This window comes from Heptranchias perlo, chromosome 24 (assembly GCF_035084215.1).
Source record: "Heptranchias perlo isolate sHepPer1 chromosome 24, sHepPer1.hap1, whole genome shotgun sequence".
NCBI lineage: Eukaryota > Metazoa > Chordata > Chondrichthyes > Hexanchiformes > Hexanchidae > Heptranchias > Heptranchias perlo.
The window spans coordinates 787,032-801,825 of NC_090348.1; positions in this window are offsets into that span (position 1 = coordinate 787,032).

The window sequence follows — 14,794 nt, forward strand, 5'->3', positions numbered from 1 at the left end:
TGGTATCTGTGTCGATGATCTGGCATGTAAATGAAGTAAATGAAAAGAAATGTAAATGAGTAAATGAAGGAGAAATGGTGATTGGTCAGGGAGCGTGAGTAAATGAAGGAGAAATGGTGATTGGTCAGGGAGTGTGAGAAAATGAAGGATAAATGGTGATTGGTCAGGGAGCGTGAGTAAATGAAGGATAAATGGTGATTGATCAGGGAGTGTGAGTAAATGAAGGCGAAATGGTGATTGGTCAGGGAGCGTGAGTAAATGAAGGCGAAATGGTGATTGGTCAGGAAGTGTGAGTAAATGAAGGATAAATGGTGATTGGTCAGGGAGTGTGAGTAAATGAAGGCGAAATGGTGATTGGTGAGGGAGTGTGAGTAAATGAAGGATAAATGGTGATTGATCAGGGAGCGTGAGTAAATGAAGGATAAATGGTGATTGATCAGGGAGTGTGAGTAAATGAAGGATAAATGGTGATTGATCAGGGAGCGTGAGTAAATGAAGGATAAATGGTGATTGGTCAGGGAGTGTGAGTAAATGAAGGATAAATGGTGATTGGTCAGGGAGTGTGAGTAAATGAAGGCGAAATGGTGATTGGTGAGGGAGTGTGAGTAAATGAAGGATAAATGGTGATTGATCAGGGAGCGTGAGTAAATGAAGGATAAATGGTGATTGGTCAGGGAGTGTGAGTAAATGAAGGAGAAATGGTGATTGATCAGGGAGTGTGAGTAAATGAAGGAGAAATGGTGATTGATCAGGGAGCGTGAGTAAATGAAGGATAAATGGTGATTGGTCAGGGAGTGTGAGTAAATGAAGGATAAATGGTGATTGATCAGGGAGCGTGAGTAAATGAAGGATAAATGGTGATTGGTCAGGGAGTGTGAGTAAATGAAGGATAAATGGTGATTGGTCAGGGAGTGTGAGTAAATGAAGGATAAATGGTGATTGGTCAGGGAGTGTGAGTAAATGAAGGATAAATGGTGATTGGTCAGGGAGCGTGAGTAAATGAAGGATAAATGGTGATTGATCAGGGAGCGTGAGTAAATGAAGGATAAATGGTGATTGATCAGGGAGTGTGAGTAAATGAAGGATAAATGGTGATTGATCAGGGAGCGTGAGTAAATGAAGGATAAATGGTGATTGGTCAGGGAGTGTGAGTAAATGAAGGATAAATGGTGATTGGTCAGGGAGTGTGAGTAAATGAAGGATAAATGGTGATTGGTCAGGGAGTGTGAGTAAATGAAGGATAAATGGTGATTGGTCAGGGAGCGTGAGTAAATGAAGGATAAATGGTGATTGATCAGGGAGCGTGAGTAAATGAAGGATAAATGGTGATTGATCAGGGAGTGTGAGTAAATGAAGGATAAATGGTGATTGGTCAGGGAGTGTGAGTAAATGAAGGATAAATGGTGATTGGTCAGGGAGTGTGAGTAAATGAAGGATAAATGGTGATTGATCAGGGAGTGTGAGTAAATGAAGGCGAAATGGTGATTGATCAGGGAGTGTGAGTAAATGAAGGATAAATGGTGATTGGTCAGGGAGTGTGAGTAAATGAAGGATAAATGGTGATTGGTCAGGGAGTGTGAGTAAATGAAGGATAAATGGTGATTGATCAGGGAGTGTGAGTAAATGAAGGATAAATGGTGATTGATCAGGGAGTGTGAGTAAATGAAGGATAAATGGTGATTGGTCAGGGAGTGTGAGTAAATGAAGGATAAATGGTGATTGATCAGGGAGTGTGAGTAAATGAAGGCGAAATGGTGATTGATCAGGGAGTGTGAGTAAATGAAGGATAAATGGTGATTGATCAGGGAGTGTGAGTAAATGAAGGCGAAATGGTGATTGATCAGGGAGTGTGAGTAAATGAAGGATAAATGGTGATTGATCAGGGAGCGTGAGTAAATGAAGGATAAATGGTGATTGATCAGGGAGTGTCTGTAAATGAAGGATAAATGGTGATTGGTCAGGGAGTGTGAGTAAATGAAGGATAAATGGTGATTGATCAGGGAGCGTGAGTAAATGAAGGATAAATGGTGATTGATCAGGGAGTGTCTGTAAATGAAGGATAAATGGTGATTGATCAGGGAGTGTGAGTAAATGAAGGATAAATGGTGATTGATCAGGGAGCGTGAGTAAATGAAGGATAAATGGTGATTGATCAGGGAGTGTCTGTAAATGAAGGATAAATGGTGATTGGTCAGGGAGTGTGAGTAAATGAAGGATAAATGGTGATTGATCAGGGAGTGTCTGTAAATGAAGGATAAATGGTGATTGGTCAGGGAGTGTGAGTAAATGAAGGATAAATGGTGATTGATCAGGGAGCGTGAGTAAATGAAGGATAAATGGTGATTGATCAGGGAGTGTGAGTAAATGAAGGATAAATGGTGATTGATCAGGGAGTGTGAGTAAATGAAGGATAAATGGTGATTGATCAGGGAGTGTGAGTAAATGAAGGATAAATGGTGATTGATCAGGGAGTGTGAGTAAATGAAGGATAAATGGTGATTGATCAGGGAGTGTGAGTAAATGAAGGATAAATGGTGATTGATCAGGGAGTGTGAGTAAATGAAGGAGAAATGGTGATTGATCAGGGAGTGTGAGTAAATGAAGGATAAATGGTGATTGATCAGGGAGTGTGAGTAAATGAAGGATAAATGGTGATTGGTCAGGGAGTGTCTGTAAATGAAGGATAAATGGTGATTGATCAGGGAGCGTGAGTAAATGAAGGCGAAATGGTGATTGATCAGGGAGCGTGAGTAAATGAAGGATAAATGGTGATTGATCAGGGAGTGTGAGTAAATGAAGGATAAATGGTGATTGGTCAGGGAGTGTGAGTAAATAAAGGATAAATGGTGATTGATCAGGGAGTGTGAGTAAATGAAGGATAAATGGTGATTGATCAGGGAGCGTGAGTAAATGAAGGATAAATGGTGATTGGTCAGGGAGTGTCTGTAAATGAAGGATAAATGGTGATTGGTCAGGGAGTGTGAGTAAATGAAGGCGAAATGGTGATTGATCAGGGAGTGTCTGTAAATGAAGGATAAATGGTGATTGATCAGGGAGTGTCTGTAAATGAAGGATAAATGGTGATTGATCAGGGAGTGTGAGTAAATGAAGGAGAAATGGTGATTGATCAGGGAGTGTGAGTAAATGAAGGATAAATGGTGATTGGTCAGGGAGTGTCTGTAAATGAAGGATAAATGGTGATTGATCAGGGAGCGTGAGTAAATGAAGGCGAAATGGTGATTGATCAGGGAGTGTGAGTAAATGAAGGATAAATGGTGATTGATCAGGGAGTGTGAGTAAATGAAGGATAAATGGTGATTGGTCAGGGAGTGTGAGTAAATAAAGGATAAATGGTGATTGATCAGGGAGTGTGAGTAAATGAAGGATAAATGGTGATTGATCAGGGAGCGTGAGTAAATGAAGGATAAATGGTGATTGGTCAGGGAGTGTCTGTAAATGAAGGATAAATGGTGATTGGTCAGGGAGTGTGAGTAAATGAAGGCGAAATGGTGATTGATCAGGGAGTGTCTGTAAATGAAGGATAAATGGTGATTGGTCAGGGAGTGTGAGTAAATGAAGGCGAAATGGTGATTGATCAGGGAGTGTGAGTAAATGAAGGAGAAATGGTGATCGGTCAGGGAGTGTGAGTAAATGAAGGATAAATGGTGATTGATCAGGGAGTGTGAGTAAATGAAGGATAAATGGTGATTGGTCAGGGAGTGTGAGTAAATGAAGGCGAAATGGTGATTGATCAGGGAGTGTGAGTAAATGAAGGATAAATGGTGATTGATCAGGGAGTGTGAGTAAATGAAGGATAAATGGTGATTGATCAGGGAGTGTGAGTAAATGAAGGATAAATGGTGATTGATCAGGGAGTGTGAGTAAATGAAGGCGAAATGGTGATTGATCAGGGAGTGTGAGTAAATGAAGGATAAATGGTGATTGGTCAGGGAGTGTGAGTAAATGAAGGATAAATGGTGATTGATCAGGGAGTGTGAGTAAATGAAGGCGAAATGGTGATTGATCAGGGAGTGTGAGTAAATGAAGGATAAATGGTGATTGGTCAGGGAGTGTGAGTAAATGAAGGATAAATGGTGATTGATCAGGGAGTGTGAGTAAATGAAGGATAAATGGTGATTGATCAGGGAGTGTGAGTAAATGAAGGATAAATGGTGATTGGTCAGGGAGTGTGAGTAAATGAAGGATAAATGGTGATTGGTCAGGGAGTGTGAGTAAATGAAGGATAAATGGTGATTGGTCAGGGAGTGTGAGTAAATGAAGGATAAATGGTGATTGATCAGGGAGTGTGAGTAAATGAAGGCGAAATGGTGATTGATCAGGGAGTGTGAGTAAATGAAGGATAAATGGTGATTGGTCAGGGAGTGTGAGTAAATGAAGGATAAATGGTGATTGATCAGGGAGCGTGAGTAAATGAAGGATAAATGGTGATTGGTCAGGGAGTGTGAGTAAATGAAGGCGAAATGGTGATTGATCAGGGAGTGTGAGTAAATGAAGGATAAATGGTGATTGGTCAGGGAGTGTGAGTAAATGAAGGATAAATGGTGATTGGTCAGGGAGTGTGAGTAAATGAAGGATAAATGGTGATTGGTCAGGGAGTGTGAGTAAATGAAGGCGAAATGGTGATTGATCAGGGAGTGTGAGTAAATGAAGGATAAATGGTGATTGGTCAGGGAGTGTGAGTAAATGAAGGATAAATGGTGATTGATCAGGGAGTGTGAGTAAATGAAGGATAAATGGTGATTGATCAGGGAGTGTGAGTAAATGAAGGATAAATGGTGATTGATCAGGGAGCGTGAGTAAATGAAGGATAAATGGTGATTGGTCAGGGAGTGTGAGTAAATGAAGGATAAATGGTGATTGGTCAGGGAGTGTGAGTAAATGAAGGATAAATGGTGATTGATCAGGGAGTGTGAGTAAATGAAGGATAAATGGTGATTGATCAGGGAGTGTGAGTAAATGAAGGATAAATGGTGATTGGTCAGGGAGTGTGAGTAAATGAAGGATAAATGGTGATTGATCAGGGAGTGTGAGTAAATGAAGGATAAATGGTGATTGATCAGGGAGTGTGAGTAAATGAAGGATAAATGGTGATTGATCAGGGAGTGTGAGTAAATGAAGGATAAATGGTGATTGATCAGGGAGTGTGAGTAAATGAAGGATAAATGGTGATTGATCAGGTAGTGTCTGTAAATGAAGGATAAATGGTGATTGATCAGGGAGTGTGAGTAAATGAAGGATAAATGGTGATTGATCAGGGAGTGTGAGTAAATGAAGGATAAATGGTGATTGGTCAGGGAGTGTCTGTAAATGAAGGATAAATGGTGATTGATCAGGGAGTGTGAGTAAATGAAGGATAAATGGTGATTGATCAGGGAGTGTGAGTAAATGAAGGATAAATGGTGATTGGTCAGGGAGTGTGAGTAAATGAAGGATAAATGGTGATTGATCAGGGAGTGTGAGTAAATGAAGGATAAATGGTGATTGATCAGGGAGTGTGAGTAAATGAAGGATAAATGGTGATTGGTCAGGGAGCGTGAGTAAATGAAGGATAAATGGTGATTGGTCAGGGAGCGTGAGTAAATGAAGGATAAATGGTGATTGATCAGGGAGTGTGAGTAAATGAAGGATAAATGGTGATTGATCAGGGAGTGTGAGTAAATGAAGGAGAAATGGTGATTGATCAGGGAGTGTGAGTAAATGAAGGATAAATGGTGATTGGTCAGGGAGCGTGAGTAAATGAAGGATAAATGGTGATTGATCAGGGAGCGTGAGTAAATGAAGGATAAATGGTGATTGATCAGGGAGTGTGAGTAAATGAAGGATAAATGGTGATTGATCAGGGAGTGTGAGTAAATGAAGGATAAATGGTGATTGATCAGGGAGTGTGAGTAAATGAAGGATAAATGGTGATTGGTCAGGGAGCGTGAGTAAATGAAGGATAAATGGTGATTGATCAGGGAGTGTGAGTAAATGAAGGATAAATGGTGATTGGTCAGGGAGCGTGAGTAAATGAAGGATAAATGGTGATTGATCAGGGAGTGTGAGTAAATGAAGGATAAATGGTGATTGATCAGGGAGTGTGAGTAAATGAAGGATAAATGGTGATTGATCAGGGAGTGTGAGTAAATGAAGGATAAATGGTGATTGGTCAGGGAGCGTGAGTAAATGAAGGATAAATGGTGATTGGTCAGGGAGCGTGAGTAAATGAAGGATAAATGGTGATTGATCAGGGAGTGTGAGTAAATGAAGGCGAAATGGTGATTGATCAGGGAGTGTCTGTAAATGAAGGATAAATGGTGATTGGTCAGGGAGCGTGAGTAAATGAAGGCGAAATGGTGATTGATCAGGGAGTGTGAGTAAATGAAGGATAAATGGTGATTGATCAGGGAGTGTGAGTAAATGAAGGATAAATGGTGATTGGTCAGGGTGTGTCTGTAAATGAAGGATAAATGGTGATTGGTCAGGGAGCGTGAGTAAATGAAGGATAAATGATGATTGGTCAGGGAGTGTGAGTAAATGAAGGATAAATGGTGATTGATCAGGGAGCGTGAGTAAATGAAAGATAAATGGTGATTGGTCAGGGAGTGTCTGTAAATGAAGGATAAATGGTGATTGGTCAGGGAGCGTGAGTAAATGAAGGATAAATGGTGATTGGTCAGGGAGTGTGAGTAAATGAAGGATAAATGGTGATTGATCAGGGAGTGTCTGTAAATGAAGGATAAATGGTGATTGGTCAGGGAGTGTGAGTAAATGAAGGATAAATGGTGATTGATCAGGGAGTGTCTGTAAATGAAGGATAAATGGTGATTGGTCAGGGAGTGTGAGTAAATGAAGGCGAAATGGTGATTGATCAGGGAGTGTGAGTAAATGAAGGAGAAATGGTGATTGATCAGGGAGCGTGAGTAAATGAAGGATAAATGGTGATTGGTCAGGGAGTGTGAGTAAATGAAGGATAAATGGTGATTGATCAGGGAGTGTGAGTAAATGAAGGATAAATGGTGATTGGTCAGGGAGTGTGAGTAAATGAAGGATAAATGGTGATTGATCAGGGAGCGTGAGTAAATGAAGGATAAATGGTGATTGGTCAGGGAGTGTGAGTAAATGAAGGATAAATGGTGATTGATCAGGGAGTGTGAGTAAATGAAGGATAAATGGTGATTGGTCAGGGAGCGTGAGTAAATGAAGGATAAATGGTGATTGGTCAGGGAGTGTGAGTAAATGAAGGATAAATGGTGATTGATCAGGGAGCGTGAGTAAATGAAGGATAAATGGTGATTGGTCAGGGAGTGTCTGTAAATGAAGGATAAATGGTGATTGGTCAGGGAGTGTGAGTAAATGAAGGATAAATGGTGATTGATCAGGGAGTGTGAGTAAATGAAGGCGAAATGGTGATTGATCAGGGAGTGTGAGTAAATGAAGGCGAAATGGTGATTGATCAGGGAGTGTCTGTAAATGAAGGATAAATGGTGATTGGTCAGGGAGCGTGAGTAAATGAAGGCGAAATGGTGATTGATCAGGGAGTGTGAGTAAATGAAGGATAAATGGTGATTGATCAGGGAGTGTGAGTAAATGAAGGATAAATGGTGATTGATCAGGGAGCGTGAGTAAATGAAGGATAAATGGTGATTGATCAGGGAGTGTCTGTAAATGAAGGATAAATGGTGATTGGTCAGGGAGCGTGAGTAAATGAAGGATAAATGGTGATTGGTCAGGGAGTGTGAGTAAATGAAGGATAAATGGTGATTGGTCAGGGAGTGTGAGTAAATGAAGGATAAATGGTGATTGATCAGGGAGTGTCTGTAAATGAAGGATAAATGGTGATTGGTCAGGGAGCGTGAGTAAATGAAGGATAAATGGTGATTGGTCAGGGAGTGTGAGTAAATGAAGGATAAATGGTGATCGGTCAGGGAGTGTCTGTAAATGAAGGATAAATGGTGATTGGTCAGGGAGCGTGAGTAAATGAAGGATAAATGGTGATTGGTCAGGGAGTGTGAGTAAATGAAGGCGAAATGGTGATTGATCAGGGAGTGTGAGTAAATGAAGGATAAATGGTGATTGGTCAGGGAGTGTGAGTAAATGAAGGATAAATGGTGATTGATCAGGGAGTGTGAGTAAATGAAGGCGAAATGGTGATTGATCAGGGAGTGTGAGTAAATGAAGGCGAAATGGTGATTGGTCAGGGAGTGTGAGTAAATGAAGGCGAAATGGTGATTGGTCAGGGAGTGTGAGTAAATGAAGGATAAATGGTGATTGGTCAGGGAGTGTGAGTAAATGAAGGCGAAATGGTGATTGGTCAGGGAGTGTGAGTAAATGAAGGCGAAATGGTGATTGGTCAGGGAGTGTGAGTAAATGAAGGCGAAATGGTGATTGATCAGGGAGCGTGAGTAAATGAAGGATAAATGGTGATTGGTCAGGGAGTGTGAGTAAATGAAGGATAAATGGTGATTGATCAGGGAGTGTCTGTAAATGAAGGAGAAATGGTGATTGATCAGGGAGTGTCTGTAAATGAAGGAGAAATGGTGATCGGTCAGGGAGCGTCGGTAAATGAAGGATAAATGGTGATTGGTCAGGGAGTGTGAGTAAATGAAGGATAAATGGTGATTGGTCAGGGAGTGTGAGTAAATGAAGGCGAAATGGTGATTGATCAGGGAGTGTGAGTAAATGAAGGCGAAATGGTGATTGATCAGGGAGTGTGAGTAAATGAAGGCGAAATGGTGATTGATCAGGGAGTGTCTGTAAATGAAGGAGAAATGGTGATCGGTCAGGGAGCGTCGGTAAATGAAGGATAAATGGTGATTGGTCAGGGAGTGTGAGTAAATGAAGGATAAATGGTGATTGGTCAGGGAGCGTGAGTAAATGAAGGATAAATGGTGATTGATCAGGGAGTGTCTGTAAATGAAGGATAAATGGTGATTGGTCAGGGAGCGTGAGTAAATGAAGGATAAATGGTGATTGGTCAGGGAGCGTGAGTAAATGAAGGATAAATGGTGATTGGTCAGGGAGTGTGAGTAAATGAAGGATAAATGGTGATTGATCAGGGAGTGTGAGTAAATGAAGGATAAATGGTGATTGATCAGGGAGTGTGAGTAAATGAAGGATAAATGGTGATTGATCAGGGAGTGTCTGTAAATGAAGGATAAATGGTGATTGGTCAGGGAGCGTGAGTAAATGAAGGATAAATGGTGATTGGTCAGGGAGCGTGAGTAAATGAAGGATAAATGGTGATTGGTCAGGGAGCGTGAGTAAATGAAGGATAAATGGTGATTGGTCAGGGAGTGTGAGTAAATGAAGGCGAAATGGTGATTGATCAGGGAGTGTCTGTAAATGAAGGATAAATGGTGATTGGTCAGGGAGCGTGAGTAAATGAAGGATAAATGGTGATTGGTCAGGGAGTGTGAGTAAATGAAGGCGAAATGGTGATTGATCAGGGAGTGTGAGTAAATGAAGGATAAATGGTGATTGGTCAGGGAGTGTGAGTAAATGAAGGCGAAATGGTGATTGATCAGGGAGTGTGAGTAAATGAAGGCGAAATGGTGATTGATCAGGGAGTGTGAGTAAATGAAGGCGAAATGGTGATTGATCAGGGAGTGTGAGTAAATGAAGGCGAAATGGTGATTGATCAGGGAGTGTGAGTAAATGAAGGATAAATGGTGATTGGTCAGGAAGTGTGAGTAAATGAAGGCGAAATGGTGATTGATCAGGGAGTGTGAGTAAATGAAGGATAAATGGTGATTGGTCAGGGAGTGTGAGTAAATGAAGGATAAATGGTGATTGGTCAGGGAGTGTGAGTAAATGAAGGCGAAATGGTGATTGATCAGGGAGTGTCTGTAAATGAAGGAGAAATGGTGATCGGTCAGGGAGCGTCGGTAAATGAAGGATAAATGGTGATTGATCAGGGAGCGTGAGTAAATGAAGGCGAAATGGTGATTGATCAGGGAGTGTGAGTAAATGAAGGCGAAATGGTGATTGATCAGGGAGTGTGAGTAAATGAAGGCGAAATGGTGATTGATCAGGGAGTGTGAGTAAATGAAGGCGAAATGGTGATCGGTCAGTTAGAGTTTGTCAATGAAGCAGAAGTGGTGATCGGTCAGGGAGAGTCTGTAATTGAAGCAGAAGTGGTGATAAGGCAGGGAGAGTCTATAAAAGAAGGAGAAATGGTGACGGGTCAGGGAGCGTCTGTAAATGATGAAGAAATGGTGATCGGTCAGGGAGTATCTGTAAATGAAGGAGAAATGGTGATCGGTCAGGGAGCGTCCGTACTTGAAGGAGAAATGGTGATCGGTCAGGAAGCGTCTGTAAATGAGTGAGAAATTGTGATCGGTCAGGGAGAGTCAGTAAATGAAGGATAAATGGTGATCGGTCAGGGAGCATCTGCAAATAGACAATAAATAATGACAGATCAGGGAGCATCTGTAAATGAAGAGAAATGGTGAAGGTCGGGGGAGTCTGTTGATGAATGAGAAATGTTGATCAGTCAGGGAGCGTCTGTATATGAAGGAGAAATGGTGAAGGTCAGGGAGCGTCTGAAGATGAAGGAGCAATGGTGATCATTCAGGGAGCATGTGTAAATGAAGGAGAAATGGTGAATGTCAGGGCGAGTCTGAAAATGAGGAAGAAAATGTGACGGCTCATAAGAAAATAAGGAATAGGAGCAGGAATAGGCCATACGCCCCATTGAGCCTGCTCTGTATTCAATAAGATCAAGGCTGATCTTTGACCTCAACTCCACTTTACTGCCCAATCCCCATATCCCTTGATTCCCTTCGAGTCCAAAAATCTATCAATCTCAGCCTTGCATATATTAACGACTGTGCATCCACAGCCCTCTGAGATAGAGAATTCCAAAGATTTACAACACTCTCAGTGATGAAATTCCTCCTCATCTCAGTCTTATATGGCCGACCCCTTATCCTGAGACAATGCTCCTACTTCTGCACTCTCCAGCAAGGGGAAACATCCTTTCAGTATCTACCCTCTCAAGCCCTCTCAGAATCTTACAAGTTTCAATGAGATCACCTCTCATTCTTAGAACCATAGAACCATAGAAAAGATACAGCACAGAAGGGGGCCATTCGGCCCATTGTGTCCGCGCTGGCTCGAAGAACAACCAGTTGTCCATTCTAATCCCACCTTCCAGCACCCGGTCCGTAGCCCTGCAGCTTACAGCACTTTAGGTGAAGGTCCAGGTACATTTTAAAAGAGTTGAGGGTCCCTGCCTCTACCACCAATTCAGGCAGTGAATTCCATACACCCACCACCCTCTGGGTACATAAGTTTTTCCTCGTGTCCCCTCTAATCCTTCCTCCAATCAGCTTAAATCTATTTCCTCTAGTTCTTGAACTCTCTGCTAGGGGAAACAGGTACTTCCTGTCTACTCTATCTGGGCCCCTCATCATTTTGTACACCTCAATCAAGTCTCCCCTCAGCCTCCTCTGCTCCAAGGAAAACAACCCCAGCCTATCCAATCTCTCCTCGCAGCTGCAATATTCAAGCCTTGGCAACTCTCTCCAGAGCAATTACGTCCTTCCTGTAAGGTGGTGACCAGAACTGCGCACAATACTCCAGCTGTGGCCTTACCAGCGTTTTATACAGTTTATACAGTCATTACATCCATGCTTTTGTATTCTATACCTCGGCTAATAACGGAAAGCATTCCGTATGCCTTCTTCACAACCTTATCTACCTGTACTGCCACCTTCAGTGACCTGTGCACATGTATTCCATGGTGTCTCACTTCCTCCACTGTCTCAATATATTCCCGTTTACTGCGTATTCTCTTTTACTGTTTGCCCTCCCGAAGTGCATTGCCTCACACTTCTCCGAGTTGAACTCCATTTGCCACTTTTCCGCCCACTCCACCAACCCATTAATATCTTCTTGGAGTCTACAGCTACCCTCTTCACTATCAATTACATAGCCAATTTTTGTGTCATCTGCACATTTGCCAATCATGCTCCCGAAATTCAAGTCCAAATCATTAAGATATACCACAAAGAGCAAGGGACCCAACACTGAGCCCTATGGCACACCACTGGAAACGGATTTCCATTTGCAAAGATATCCATCGACTTTTCCCCTTTGTTTCCTGTTACTGAGCCAATTCTGGATCTAATTCATCACATTTCCCTGTATCCCATGGGCTTTTACCTTTCTGACCAGTCTGCCATGTGGGACCTTGTCAAATGACCAGAACTTCACACAATACTCCAGCTGTGGCCTTACCAGCGTTTTATACAGTTTATACAGTCATTACATCCGTGCTTTTGTATTCCATGTAGACAACATTCAACAGCACTACCCTCATCAATCCTCCTTGTCACTTCCTCAAAGAATTTAATCAGATTTGTAAGGCATGACCTTCCCTGAACAAATCCATGCTGACTATCCCTGATTAAACCATGCCTTTCCAAGTGAGAGTTTATCCTATCTTTCAGTATTTATTCTAATAGTTTGCCCACCACCGAGATAAGACTGACCGGCCTATAATTGTTCGGTCTTTCCGTCGTACCCTTTTTAAACAATGGTACTACGTTTGCAGTCTTCCAGTCCTCCGGTACCTCCCCTGTATCTAGTGAGGATTGGAAATTGATCCTCAGAGCATCCGCTATTTCCTCCCTGGCTTCCTTCAATAGCCCAGGAAACAATCCATCCGGCCCTGGTGACTTATCAACTTTCAAGGATTCCAGTCACTTTAGTCCTTCGTCTCTCCTTGTGTTTACCTTATCCAATATTTCACACATCTCCACTTTAACTACTATGTCCGAATCATCCCCTTCCTTTGTGAATATGGAGAAAAAATATTCATTTAAAACCCTACCCACATGCTCTGCTTCTACACACAATTTACCCTTATCATCCCTGATAGGTCCCACCTTTTCCTTAGCTATCCTCTTGTTCTTAATGTACTGATAAAATATCTAACATTCTTCTAAACTCCAGAGTATAGGCCCATTCTATTCAATCTCTCCTCATAGGACAACCGTCTCATCCCAGGAATCAATCTAGTGAACCTTCGCTGCATATACCCTTCCTTAGATAAGGAGAGCACAACTGTACACAGTACTCCAGGTGTGGCCTCACCCAAGCCCTGTACAATTGCAACAAGACTTCCTTATTCTTCTGCTCCAACCCCCTTGCAATAAATTCTAACATTCCAGCTTTGAATTGCTTGCTGTACCTGCATGTTAACTTTCGGTGTTTCTTGTACGAGGACACCCAGATCTCTCTGAACACCAACATTTAATAGTTTCTCACCATTTAAAAAATTCTGTTTTTCTATTCTCCCCACCAAAGTGAATAAGCTCACATTTCCCCACATAATACTCTATCTGCCACCTTCTTGCCCACTCACTTAACCTGTCTATATCCCTTTGCAGACTCTTTGTGTCCTCCTCACAGTTTACTTTCCCACCTAGCTTCATGTCCTCAGCAAACTTGGATACATTACACTCGGTCCCATCATCTAAGTCATTGATATATATTGTAAATAGCTGAGGCCCAAGCACTAATCCTTGCGGCACCCCACTTGTTCCACGTCCAGGCCATCAATATACATCAAAAAGAGTCATGGTCCTAATCCCAACCCCTGTGGAACATCACTGTACACTTCCTTCCAGTTTGTAAAACAATGGTTCACCACTGCTCTCTGCATTCTGTCCTCTCCGCCAATTTTGTATCCATGCTGCTATGGGCTTCAATTTTACTAACAGATGCATAAGGTGGTACTTTACCAAACGCCTTTTAAATGTCCGTATACACAACATCGAGTGCACTACCCTCATCAACCCTCTCCATTATTTCATTGAAGAACTCAATCAAATTAGACAGACATGATTTTACTTTTAACAAATCTATATTGACTGTCATTTATTAACTCACGTTCTTCCAAGTGAGAATTAATTTTGTCCCAAATTCTGGTCTCTAGAAGTTTCCCACCACCGACGTTAGGCTGACTGGCCTGTAATTGCCGGGTTTATCCCTCTCCCACATTTATGAACAGGGGTGTAACACTTGCAATCCTCCAGTCCTCAGACACCACTCCCATACCAAGGAGGATTGGAAGATTGTGGTCAGAGCCTCCGCTATCAACACCCTTACTTCCCTCAGTAATCTAGGAGGCATCCCATCTGGACCGAAAGACTGTTTTACTTTGAGCACTGCCAATCTTTTAAGTACCTCTCTTTACCTATTTTTATCGTCTCCAATATCACTGCTACTTCCTCCTTAACTGCTACAATGGCAGAATCCTCTTCTCTGGTGAAGACGGATGTAAAGTACTCATTAAGTGCCTCAGCCATGCCCTCTGCCTCCACAAGAAGATCTCCTTCATTGTCCCTAAGCGACCCTGCCCTTCCTTTCTCTACCCTATTACTGTTTGTATGTTTATAAAAGACTTTTGGATTCCCTTTTATGTTAATCACCAATCTATTCTCATACTCTCTCTTTGCACCTCTTATTCACTTTTTTAGATCTCTGTACTTTCTTTGTTCAGCCTGGTTCACGACGGTATTATGAACCTTACATTCGTCATAACCCTCCTTTTTCTGTTTCATTTTGATCTCTATCTCTTTAGTCATCCAGGGAGCTCTAGCTTTGAATGCCCTTCCTTTCTCTCCCGTTGGGATCTGTCTGCTCTGTACCCGAACCATCTCTTCCTTGAAGGCCTCCCATTGTTCAATTACTGTTTTGTTGCCAATTTTTGATTCCAATCCACCTGGGCAAGATCCCTTTTTAACTCACTGGAATTACCCCTCATCCAGTTAATTATATTCAC